This window comes from Ahaetulla prasina, chromosome 1, assembly GCF_028640845.1.
Source record: "Ahaetulla prasina isolate Xishuangbanna chromosome 1, ASM2864084v1, whole genome shotgun sequence".
NCBI classification, from domain to species: domain Eukaryota; kingdom Metazoa; phylum Chordata; class Lepidosauria; order Squamata; family Colubridae; genus Ahaetulla; species Ahaetulla prasina.
In genome coordinates, this window is record NC_080539.1 from 167834068 (window position 1) to 167846344 (window position 12277).

At 39.6% G+C, this 12277-nt stretch overlaps 1 long non-coding RNA gene across 4 annotated transcripts; it reads right to left on the bottom strand.

The window, feature by feature from the left end:
• Positions 1-1057: 1057 nt before the first annotated feature.
• LOC131188898 (uncharacterized) lies at positions 1058-11503 on the bottom strand. Of its 4 annotated transcripts, none has more exons than XR_009152863.1 (4): positions 11218-11503; positions 8366-9892; positions 2049-2147; positions 1058-1489 (listed from the first exon to the last, which is right to left on the bottom strand). It is a non-coding gene; the product is annotated as an uncharacterized LOC131188898 (long non-coding RNA). The 4 variants fall into 4 exon arrangements; XR_009152861.1 differs by having other exon boundaries at positions 8366-8510; positions 9731-11503; XR_009152862.1 differs by having other exon boundaries at positions 8366-8510; positions 9627-11503.
• Between the last annotated feature and the right edge of the window lie 774 nt (positions 11504-12277).

Genomic DNA, 12277 nt, shown 5'->3' on the forward strand with positions numbered 1-12277 from the left:
ATTGTTTGGTTGCTCTGTTTGTAGTTGATGTTAGGTTTTTTTTTTCTTTCTATTTTGAATTTTAACTTTGGAGATAAATAAATAAAATATTGATTTAAAAAAAAACCTGCAACAGTTGCTGCTGTTGGGGTGTGTGTGAGCAAATGAAGAAATAAATATGACTTTGCACAATGCATGGCTCCTGAAACAGGCTACGTCTCTATTCCTGATCCTGTCATGTTGGCAGGCACGATGAGGAATACAGTTGGAAGCTAGTCTGCCTTGTTTCACTTGAACCGTCATTGTGCCACACTCTGCTGGTTTCTCAATGCTGGAATGTCGCGCTTGTGTAAGCTTGCTTCCAGATAGATCTATCACCCTGCTTTTTAGGAATACACCACTGAATGTGAGAAGTTGGCTGAGAGAATTACTGATCACTCCAAATACATTTGCACCACACAAATACCTCCAACTGCAAATGCCAACACGCTGAAGGCATTGGAGTTGGCTGGCTGGAGGCTTTTGTAGCTAATTTAATAATGACTACCCAGCTGCATATCTGAGCTGGTTACCTTTTGAAAAAGGCATTTTAATTACTAACATTTAAATTTGTTCAGTTTTTAATTTGTATTTTGATACCTCCCTCCTTCTCTCTCTCTCTCTCTCTCTTTAAGAAACTTGAAATTGTGGGCTGCCTTGGGGGCCTTTTTCTGAGCCAAAAAGGAAAGGTTAAAACAAAAGCAAGGAAAATGAAATAACTCTTAGTGGCGGTTACATTCTTTTGAAATAAAATGACTTGTACAGATGCTTCATGGGCTCTAGCTTGTACACTTCTCACTGGTGTCTTTTTAAAGTTCAATCGGTGTGATTAAATTAGGTGCAAACCAACCTAAGTGGCTAATGGAGTTTGAAAAAGATAATTTTCATCTCTCTTAAGTGTTATGTAAAAGAGAAAAGCAAATTGTACTTAGTGCTGGAAAATAGGAAAATTATTGCAGTAGATTCCGAGTAGGTGCTATGTAAGACACACATGTAAGCATTTCTTTCTTTCTTTTTTTAAAAATAATTTTTATTCCGCATTTACATCTTTAACATCTTTGTTACATTTTTACAGCTTCCCAATACCGGCATCTTGGTAATACCTATTTTATCTTTTAACCAATTATATACACATACATTTTATATACTACTAGCTAATTTCTATAGGGACGTAGTGGCTCAGGGGCTAAGACGCTGAGCTTGCCGATCAAAAGGTCGGCAGTTCAACGGTTCGAATCCCTAGTGCTGCCATGTAACAGGGTGAGCTCCCGTTACTTGTCCCAGCTTCTGCCAACCTAGAAGTTTGAAAGCACGTAAAAAATACAAGTAGAAAAAATAGGGACCATCTCTGGTGGGAAGGTAACAGCATTCCGTGCGCCTTTGGCGTTGAGTCATGCTGGCCACATGACCACAGAGACGTCTTCGGACAGCGCTGGCTCTTCGGCTTTGAAACGGAGATGAGCTCCGGCCCCTAGAATCGAGAACGACCAGCATGTATGTGCGAGGGGAACTTTTACCTTTACCTTAATTTCTATATTCATTACACTTTATACTTATCTATTACACATTAACTATTTCATTCCTCTATAACATCTTCTCTTACGTTTATATATTTATACATTAATTTTAGATTCTAAAATCTATATATTACGAAACATGGAATCGATGGTATAACTGGTTGGAGAAAGAATCTAAAATTAATGTAACCATTTCTAAATTTGGGAAATGTTTATTTTTTTCCTCAATGAAATTCAGTGGCAAGCAGTTGCACCACCTCATTCAAGTGCATAGACATCTGCAAAGAGGTCTTTTCCATGGACTGAGAAGCATTTTGGGTTCTGCAGGAGGAGAAAGAGTTTAGCCAGCTTCTGCCTCTCACTTCCTTACAAATGATGGTGACATCTTGATGGAGAAGCTTTAGCACTGTATCTTTTACCATCATTTCGTACCAATTTATACAAGAGATTCTTGATTAGGGTTAGTGGCTTTCTGGGAGGAAATCCTGTTTACCGTTATTACGAAACACATACCTTTGCAGACAGAAGAATTTGCTTCTGAGCATGGGCAGAGTTGCTGCACACAACAGCACGGCTGTAGCAATTAGTGTGATTGATAGGCGATTAAACATCCTGCAAGTACAAACGATTGATAAAAAAATAGAAATAAATTTTGGGGTGCTTTTAATATTTACAGCCCTCCTGACTCCCCATTTTCATAAACTGAGTAGTAATTCATAATAGTTAGATTCCAGGCAGATGTCATCACCTAGTTGCAAACTCTTACTATGTCACTAGAGAGGAATTTAAATTTCAGAAACAAGGCTTTGTCTTATGTATCTTGCCATTTAGCTCTAGTTTCCCCTCCCCCACCAAAGGGACGATGATTACATACTCTTTATAATACCAATGGTCAAATGCCAAGTTTTAATTAAAGAGTAAAATATAGACGACCCAATTCACTTTCCCCACACTCTTCAAAGGATGATGCCTCTCTTTCTCTCAAGGGATGATTTTCATAGGAGGCTGACTTAGCATAGAGCATGTCCCGAATTAGCTAGGATAGGGGATTATGTCTCCTATAACACAAACAAAGTTTGTTTTTCTCTTCAGTCTGACCATAGCTTAATGTTGGCTGGTATACCTAAAAGTCCAAAGGGGCTCTGAGGTCTTCAAATAACGAACAGAATGTTTTAACATCCAAAAAGAATCAAACATCTATTACAATGTCCTTCCTGTTGAAGACTACTTCAGCTTCAATTGCAACAATACACGAGCACACATGAGATTTAAGCTTAATGTTAACCGCTCCAATCTTGATTGCAGAAAATATGACTTCAGTAACAGAGTTGTTAATACTTGGAATACACTACCGGACTCTGTGGTCTCTTCCCAAAATCCCCAAAGCTTTAACCAAAACCTGTCTACTATTGACCTCACCCCATTCCGAAGAGGTCTGTAAGGGGCGTGCATAAGAGCACAAGTGTGCCTACTGTTCCTGTCCTATTGTTTCCTTTCATTATATCCAATTAATATAGTTATTACATACTTATGCTTATATATATGCTTATATATTGTATAGTTATTTCATGCTTATGCTTATATATACTGTTGTGACAAAATAAATAAATAAATAAATAAATTTCAAAGTAAAAATAATTAAACCAGGGGAAAAAAGGGAGAGAGAGAGAAAGATGAGGGTGAAGTGTAGGGTATAAATGAATAAATAAAAAAGCACTTTTGGAACAATTCTATCACTTGTAAATTCCCCATTTACAAGTGATAGAATTGTCCCAAAGGTGCTTTTTCAAAAGACAGCTCAACTTTGTTTTTCACCAAAGACATTTTTCTTCTCACCCAAGAAAATTCTTTGGTTCTCTGAAGAAGCTTCACTTCAGTTCACTTCACTGAACTGAAGAAGCTTCTTCGATGAGGAGTGAAACATCTTCGAGGAAAAACAAAGTCCAGTTGCCACTTGAAAAAGCACCTTTGGGACAACCATGACCTAGATCAACAAAGCTGGCTGATGAACTCTGGGAGTTGAAGTCCACAAGTCTTAAAGTTGCCAAGGTTGGAGACCTCTGACCTAGATGATTGAGAATCTCCATAGACAAGTGATAGAATTGCTTATCATTGAACGATCTCATATAAACATCTTGTTTCTATTTGCTTCAACCTAGAGATACTGATGATGTCCAGGAACTGGCAGCTTACTTGCACAACCTACAGAAGTCAGAGAGGGATGATGTGGTAATCTCAAAGGCAAGAAGCACTCCTGGCAGAATGAGATAAACTTTGCTTTTGCTGGCTTTGAGAAGGACTTTCTGCAAATGCATGCCTATCCTATGAATAGCAATGAGTAGCATGCATGTTAGTATCTACATTCAAATAAAAACTGATTTATGCTTATAGTTTTTAAAAGAAAAGATTTCAACAAGTATCTGGATGTAAGGGATGAAGGAAGACCCATGATGGTTTAGGCCAAAGGCTAACCAACAATCAGTTACTATGGGTTAGATATCAATAGAAAACTCAGGATAAGACATGAGCAGAATAGCATCCTCCTCCTCCTGTTCCAGTGAATGCTGTCACCTCCAATACTGGAGATATTGTATAGCAATCATGATTAGTCATAAACGTTCCTTTAAAATTTGTCCAAACTGCCTCAGTACTAGATTGGGTAGTAATTAATTCTATAGCTTAACTAAGTACTATATAAAAATCACCAAAGCTCCTGCTCAATGCAAACGCCTGAATTGAAGCATCCTTATTAGACAGCAGTCTAGTCTTTAGGTGAGCATTTCAGCTGAAGCCCTCCAGTTCTCTGGGCAATTGGTCCCACAGTCAAAATGCTCATATAGTTTGGTAGTTATTCTGTGTCCTGCAGTTTAGAATGGCTTTCTTGATCATGTGAAGGTCCTCAGAGATGGTTGTATCACATGACTCCCCCCCCCCCCAGTAACAGGAGCTGCACATAAAAATACATTTTCATTGTGTTATTCAGCTGAACCAAGAATACATTTCTGGTCAGTCATTGGATCCATATAGCTGGAAATACAATATATTTTGGCCAAATGTGATTCACCTATTATTTTTTTTATATAGAACAGTAATAACTACTTGGGAGCTCTTGGTTGTCCCTTTTTTTGTTTTGTCTCCAACTAATCTGGAGTCAACATACAGTTGCCCTACTTCACAACTAATTTAAAACGCATTGGTTCTTGTGCTAGGGCCTCTGGTGGCTCAACAGGCTAATGCAGCCTGTTATTAACAGCAACTGCTTGCAATATTGCAGGTTCAAGTCCCACCAGGCCCAAGGTTGACTCAGCCTTCCATCCTTTATAAGGTAGGTAAAATGAGGACCCAGATTGTTGGGGGGCAATAAGTTGACTTTGTATATAGTATACAAAATGGATGAAGACTATTGCCTGACATAGTGTAAGCCGCCCTGAGTCTTTGGAGAAGGGTGGGATATAAATAAAAATAAAATAAAAATAAATAAAATAAAATACAGAATTTTCTGGAATGTACATATTTGCAAAAATTCTATTTATTCCTATTTGTGCCCTTTATTCTTTGCCAGTTGCTGATTTCTATGAGGATCTTCACTTATTCCATCACTGCTAAGCTTCTCAACAGTCCTAAGTGAAAGCCATTACTCTGAAGTCCATGTTAACATGTCCACCATTTCACAGCTATGCGCATACTTACTGGCATTCTTAAAGAACTCTGTAATTGTGCAGAAGCTGTGAAATCTTCTCCAGCAATATTTGCCTTGTGTATCTTTTTGATCTTTGTTAAACAATTAGCAAATTCACAATTCCTTGTTTATAATTGAACCCCAATATGATTTCATTGTTTTTAATTTGCCAAAAAGGACTAGAATTCTATCTCAATAATACCTGCCTCAATGTTTCAAGCTCCTTTACTGGAAATATCAGTTCAGACATAAATATCTACAGCCTCTGAAGCAAAAGCAGACGTAAATAATTCATTCGGCTGCTTTGCAATCTACTTCCCCTTTACTACTGCTATAATTCCTTTGACATCTGATAATCCTCCCTACCCAGTTTCCTGCTTGTGTGTGTATAAAGTTTTTAAGTTGTCATTTGTATATAATATTCTTTTTAGTAATATGCACCTCAAAATCTTTTGGCATACTTTATGGATTGCTTTCATGCATGTTTATGTTCCTTTTTTTTGGGGGGGGGTTGTTTTCCTTGAAGCAAAATTCAATTTGCTGAAAAGCTCTTTTAATTTTGCTTTAATCGTTTCTTAACACACTCTTGATGATTGTTGGTGGTATCTTGACTAGATATGGCCGATGTTGCACTTCCTAACTGAGTTTGTAATCATTTACTCACTTGTTACTTTACTATCCCACTTTGCCTTCAAATAAATCAGTTGGTATACCTAAATATAGGGACGTATACCTAAATAAAGGGACTATAAATATAGGTTGGTATATTTACCTAAATAAATTTTACCCCTTTACCTAAATAAAGGGACGCGGTGGCTCAGGGGCTAGGACGTTGAGCTTGTTGATCGAAAGGTCGGCAGCTCGGTGGTTCGAATCCCTAGTGCTGCCGTGTAACGGGGTGAGCTCCCATTACTTGTCCCAGCTTCTGCCAACCTAGCAGTTTCGAAAGCACATAAAAATGCAAGTAGAAAAAATAGGGACCACCTTTGGTGGGAAGGTAACAGCATTCTGTGCGCCTTTGGCGTTGAGTCATGCTGGCCACATGACCACGGAGACGTCTTCGGACAGCACTGGCTCTTTGGCTTTGAAACGGAGTTGAGCACTGCCCCCTAGAGTCAGCAATGACTAGCATGTATGTGCAAGGGGAACCTTTACCTTTACCTTTACCTATACCTAAATATCTCTTTTAATTTTGCTTTAATCGTTTCTTAACACACTCTTGATGATTGTTGGTGGTATCTTGACTAGATATGGCCGATGTTGCACTTCCTAACTGAGTTTGTAATCATTTACTCACTTGTTACTTTACTATCCCACTTTGCCTTCAAATAAATCAGTTGGTATACCTAAATATAGGTTGGTATACCTAAATAAAGGGACTATAAATATAGGTTGGTATACCTAAATAAAGGGACGCGGTGGCTCAGGGGCTAGGACGTTGAGCTTGTTGATCGAAAGGTCGGCAGCTCGGTGGTTCGAATCCCTAGTGCTGCCGTGTAACGGGGTGAGCTCCCATTACTTGTCCCAGCTTCTGCCAACCTAGCAGTTTCGAAAGCACATAAAAATGCAAGTAGAAAAAATAGGGACCACCTTTGGTGGGAAGGTAACAGCGTTCCGTGCGCCTTTGGCGTTGAGTCATGCTGGCCACATGACCACGGAGACGTCTTCGGACAGCACTGGCTCTTTGGCTTTGAAACGGAGTTGAGCACTGCCCCCTAGAGTCAGCAATGACTAGCATGTATGTGCAAGGGGAACCTTTACCTTTACCTATACCTAAATATCTCTTTTTAATTTTACAATATCTTCACTGCAAATCCCAGGAAAACAGATGGGATAAAAAATTGGTCAAAATCATCCAGTGAGTTTCCATAGCTAAATGTGGATTTGAATTTGGATACCCCTAATTCTAGATCAGTGCCCTAATCAACAGACCATATGTCTCCTGACCCCCAATAGACCCTGTAAAATATTTGCATATCTGTGCAGCTCTTATTGTACACTCAAATTCTTAAGTGCCAACCATCACTATATTAATTATGCAGAGGAAGACATGAGAAAATATACCATATGAGTTATGACTTTAAAAAAGCCTGAGATACATCCAGTGCTAATTTTCTGGAAAAGTTTATTTTGGCAGGTGGCTAAGTAAATTTTGCCCAGCATAAATCCAGTCCCTTTCACCACTAACTCCTATTGGAGCTGGGTGCTCAGTGGATAGGCTAGTCTCCATCCTCAACGTGATGCTGTGTGAATGCTTAAAAAAAATACAAACTCAAAAGTGCGTGTGTGTGTATCATTTCGTACTTGGCAATCTCAAAGCTCCAGTTCCACACAATAGTCATGGCAATACCAATTGTACCCGTTGGCAGAAAAACACCATCTGCTCAGCAGCCAAATATTGTAATTTGACTGCTGGGAAGCAACTACCTTGAGGGAATAAGTCTAGATCCCCTGCCAACTTTTAAAAGCAAGTGCATATTTATTTGCACAAATGTACAATTGTTTAGAAATGCCGCTTTCCATAGGCAGAGCTAAATTAATCAGTCCTTCAGATCTAGCCCACTGTCTCACTTTAGGAAATGCCGCCCTGTATGTCATTGATTGCTTCTATCTGATGGGCTGATTTCTTTGCTCTCAAACAAGAACTTAGTCAGAAATAGGGCTATGAAGACCATTGCTAAAAAGAAAACATGTTTTGCCTCCTGGACTCATGGTTTCTCTTTAAATGTGTTTGCTTACCTCCCCAGCTCCCTATATTCTTGGATGTGCCTAATGTTGGGATCTCAGGCACACAAAGAACAGGAAACATGTGGTCTTCCAGACATTGCTGAAATACAGTACCCAGCAGCACTAGCCAGTTTGGTCAGTGGTGAGGGATGCTGGGAGATGGTGTTCAGCATTCTCTGAAAGGCCACCAGTCTTCCACCTATACTTTAGAGCAGGGGTCTCCAACCTTGGCAAGTTTAAGACCTATGGACTTCAATTCCCAGAATTCCTCAGCTTTGGTCAGACCTCAGCCAGGTCTAGTGAGGAGACATAGGATGGTTCCAAGTGGAGATGATGATGTCTGAATTCTCACAAAATTTATTGAATGGGACTGCACAGGAAACGTCTCACTGAGAAGCTCTCGAATTGCCATATCTCTACTTACAGTGAGATTCATTAGGATAGGTGTAGGTCCAGTTTTCTCCAGTTTGAAGACTTCTTGATGTGTTGGATTCCAATGCACATCATCCCTAGTGACACACCCTTTGGACATGCTGGCTACGGATGACAGGAGATGTAATCCTATGCATCTGGAAAGTTCCAAGTTAAAGAAAGCTGTGTCATACCTACTACTAATACGACATGGTCAAACAAAAGATACAACAAATGATGCAACAAAAGAAGGCAACACCATGCTGCCTTTGGTGGATCTTTAAAAGCTAAGAAGGGTTAGACCTCACTAATATACTATTAGTAACAAGACCCCCGAGAGTCCTAGAACTGAAGTCTAAACCAGGAAACTGAAAAACAATTCCAAAAGAAGGCAGTAGTAAATCCTACTGGAATATTGCCAAGAAAAGTACATGGATATGAAATATGAAGAGTTGTACTCAACTCAAAGGAGACTTTATCTTTTTCATATTAAGTGTTGTTTCAGGGGAAGGTTGTTGGATTCAGTTAGGAGACATCTTTCATAGCAACTTGTGAAGTTTTCAAAGACCACTCCTAAGTCTGTCTCTCCAGAACACTAACCATATTATAATTACAGCACTTAGAGAAAATTCATGTCACAATATTTTGTTCAGTGACAAGGGAAATTGCATTTGATCTATATTTTAGAAAATCAAACAGCTTTTGGAATGACTCTATACACCTTCTAAATCTTGTTGCATTTTTGAAAAAAATAATAATAGCAAGGCAAGCCAGAATGATAGAAGTTGAGGTAAGATTAAATTACCAAAAGGCAAGTAAATTGACAATAGTCTACTGTGACTTGAAGTTGTGAATCTATGATCTGGCAGCCTTTTTAAAAGGAAAATGTGAGAGGAGCCCTGTCAGCACGTCTTTCAATATATCATTAAACAAGAGATGAAAGTTCATTTGGAATTAGGAGAGCAGGCAAGTGGATTCAGATGTAAAGAAACATGGGTGGTAAAATACCAGAAAGCTATCAGACATCGATCTGTTTCTTCTTGGTAGTCATTTTTAATTCTGATTTAATAGCTTATTAAAAATACAGACATTGACTAAACTAATTCCCATCCCTGTAGGCTTCTCTGGAAAGTTTAAAATGTCGACCCCTTCTGATTTTAATGTGATAAAATAGGAACAAAAGGATAAGGCATCCTGTTGAATTAATGGACAGATTTGGATCATTGCCATGGAGCAAGTAGAGTGGACATGACTTGTCACAAAGGCTGCTTTACCAGAAGATCTATGAACTTGCTCCTCTTCACCCAACAGCATCTGCAGGGGAAGAGTCACAGGTGATGGAATGAGCATCCCAATACAAGCCACACCCCTTTTGTACCTGCTTTGATGTCACACACAGACAGATTCCGAAGGAACTAAACTTGCATTGTGATGCTTCATCTGCCACGTTGCCAGTACTGAGTCCCCCTGCAAACATCGCTGCCTCCATCTTTTCATTGTGTCATCTGACACATTAAGAAAAACTGTTTTGTGTCAAATCCTACTTGCCAAGAGAGATGAGAAGGGTTTACAAGTTTAGGATCTGATACTTCTGTAAGTGTCTATTGAAACTTGATCACGGTGTATATTAATTTTATTGCCTCCTTGTAGTTTTGCTAGATTTTACTTGTTAATGTTGATTGTGTTTCGACAGTGTCCCAGTGAGGGTACCTTTTAGACTTTTATTTGTTAGTAAGCAATTTACTTGGTAAAGTGGAATCTTCTAGTTCCCATTAATTTTTTCAGCTTATCTAGAGACATGTGACGTGAGGCCATTATTTAGAATGATGTTGTAGTGACAGTGTGAAAGCTTGGAGGCAACCAGTAAGGATGCATTCCATCTGTATTTTGGAAGGGGTTAATTCACCAATTCACAATTTGTGTGAAACACAAATAGAGTGCCAAAACCAGACCTGCAACACAGCTGAAAACAGACCCTAAAAAAAATCTGTGTACAATACACATTCTCCCACATATTATTCCAAAATGGTACTCGTCCAAGGGGTATCTTGCTCCTAGACTGCCAAAAGGGGAAAATGTATCATTTCAATGAGTTATATAAAGCCCTTTCCTCACTGTGGTTTACTTTGGCTTTGGGACACCTGGCCAGCTCTGTGTTTCTTCCTTAATCCCATGAAGTTGCATCATCTAATCCACAGCCTATGATTTAAGCTGTTTTACACTAGTCTTTCCCATACCAAAAATAGAGCCAATCTTTCCTGCTTAAGCCAACACAAAATAATAGCATATTGTGCTTCTGCTCTTTTGGAGAAGCATGATCATGTGACCAATTGGGTCAGCCTCCATCAGTCGCTGCTCATTCCTCAGCCAATCAAAACTCTCAAGGTTTCTGTCCTTCCACTCCCAGTCAGAGGAGACACTGTATTTAACCAGGTAGTCTGTCAACTGAAACAGCAAAACATCACAGGGCATAACAAGCATTAATTTTGATTCCTATTTACATGAGAGAATCAGGGAATGCCAGGGTGAAGACAAGAGGGAAGAGTCAACAAGACAACCCTAGCTGTAACATTTTGGAAGAAGGCAATGGCAATATTCTTCTACAGAACTGTTGTCAACAAAACAAACATGCCAAAGTCGCCAAGAACTGAGCGTGACTGGAAGGAGTCTTGATTTTTATCAAAAGCACCCCACCCTGATTACTCAACCATTTGAGATTTGACTGTGGCTTTGATTTCTCTCTTCATCTCTCTTCAGATTTTTGTACCGCATTGACACCAACGGTCAGTTCGAGAAAAAGAAAGAAAGAAAAGAAAAGAATTGGGAGAAACAAAAGGGTTGGCTTCAGTTTTGGTACTTGCTTACCTCAGCAATAAAAGTGGATGGATGTCTTTGATATGGCAGTTCATTTTTAAAAGGAGAATGCTAAGAGCCCTGAAGAAGCCCTCGCTCTGCAATTAAAGCCAGCCTTATAGAGCGCAGAGAGAGAAAAGGCGGACAATCCCCTTTGAAGTAAGTCCCACCTACATGATCAGTAATGGCACAACATCAAAGCAGAGCTGTTGCTTCCTTCTTCAATTCAGCTACAGTGCCTGTCAAAGTTAGCAAAGTGATCCAGCTAGTTTCCAAGCAATGCAGACTCATAGGAACGAATCCCTTACTGAGGTTCTACTTCTAGCACAGGGGTGGGCAATTCATTTTTCCAAGGGGCCGCATGAGAAACTAGGACTGATGTGGAGGGCCGAACCAATAGGACTGTGAAGGTGTTTATGCACAAATATATGTAAATTGGGGGAAAAAAAGTAGCAGTCACCTTCCAAATAAAAGAAATGCAGTTAAAGTGGGTGCAGGACATACACTATTTACATTTGATTTCTAATTTCTGATTGACCTCATGCAGCCTGAACAGGGACAGCCAAAGGGCTGGATTTAGCCTGGCATCCATAAAATGCTCCGATCTGTTCTAGAATAGGCTTCAGGGAAGTCTTTTAAATCACAGTCCCCAGGCATGGTCTGGTCCAGGGGTGGGTTCTACTTACCTTTACTACCGGTTCGCAACAGGGCCGCGTACGTGTGCAGAAGCTTCCTGATGACGTCCGGGTCAGTGGGCGGAGCCTCCCGCAGGTTTTACTACCGGTTCTTGTGAACCGGTCTGAACTGGGGGCAACCCACCACTGGTCCAGTCACATTTTAGAAGGTAGTGTCCCTTAGTCCAGGTTTGGAATACAGCCTCCCCTCTTCCTTTATTATAGGCCAGAAAATAACACTCCCTCCCACACATACCCTTTTAAAATTTTGAAACGATATTTAATGATATTCAGTGCAAGTATTGCCATGATCAATAGTTTTATTTTTGTTTTTTCCACTGTGGCATTGGCCATCCTTCTCGTTTTGCTCTATTTTGTTTAACATACCATCCAACCTG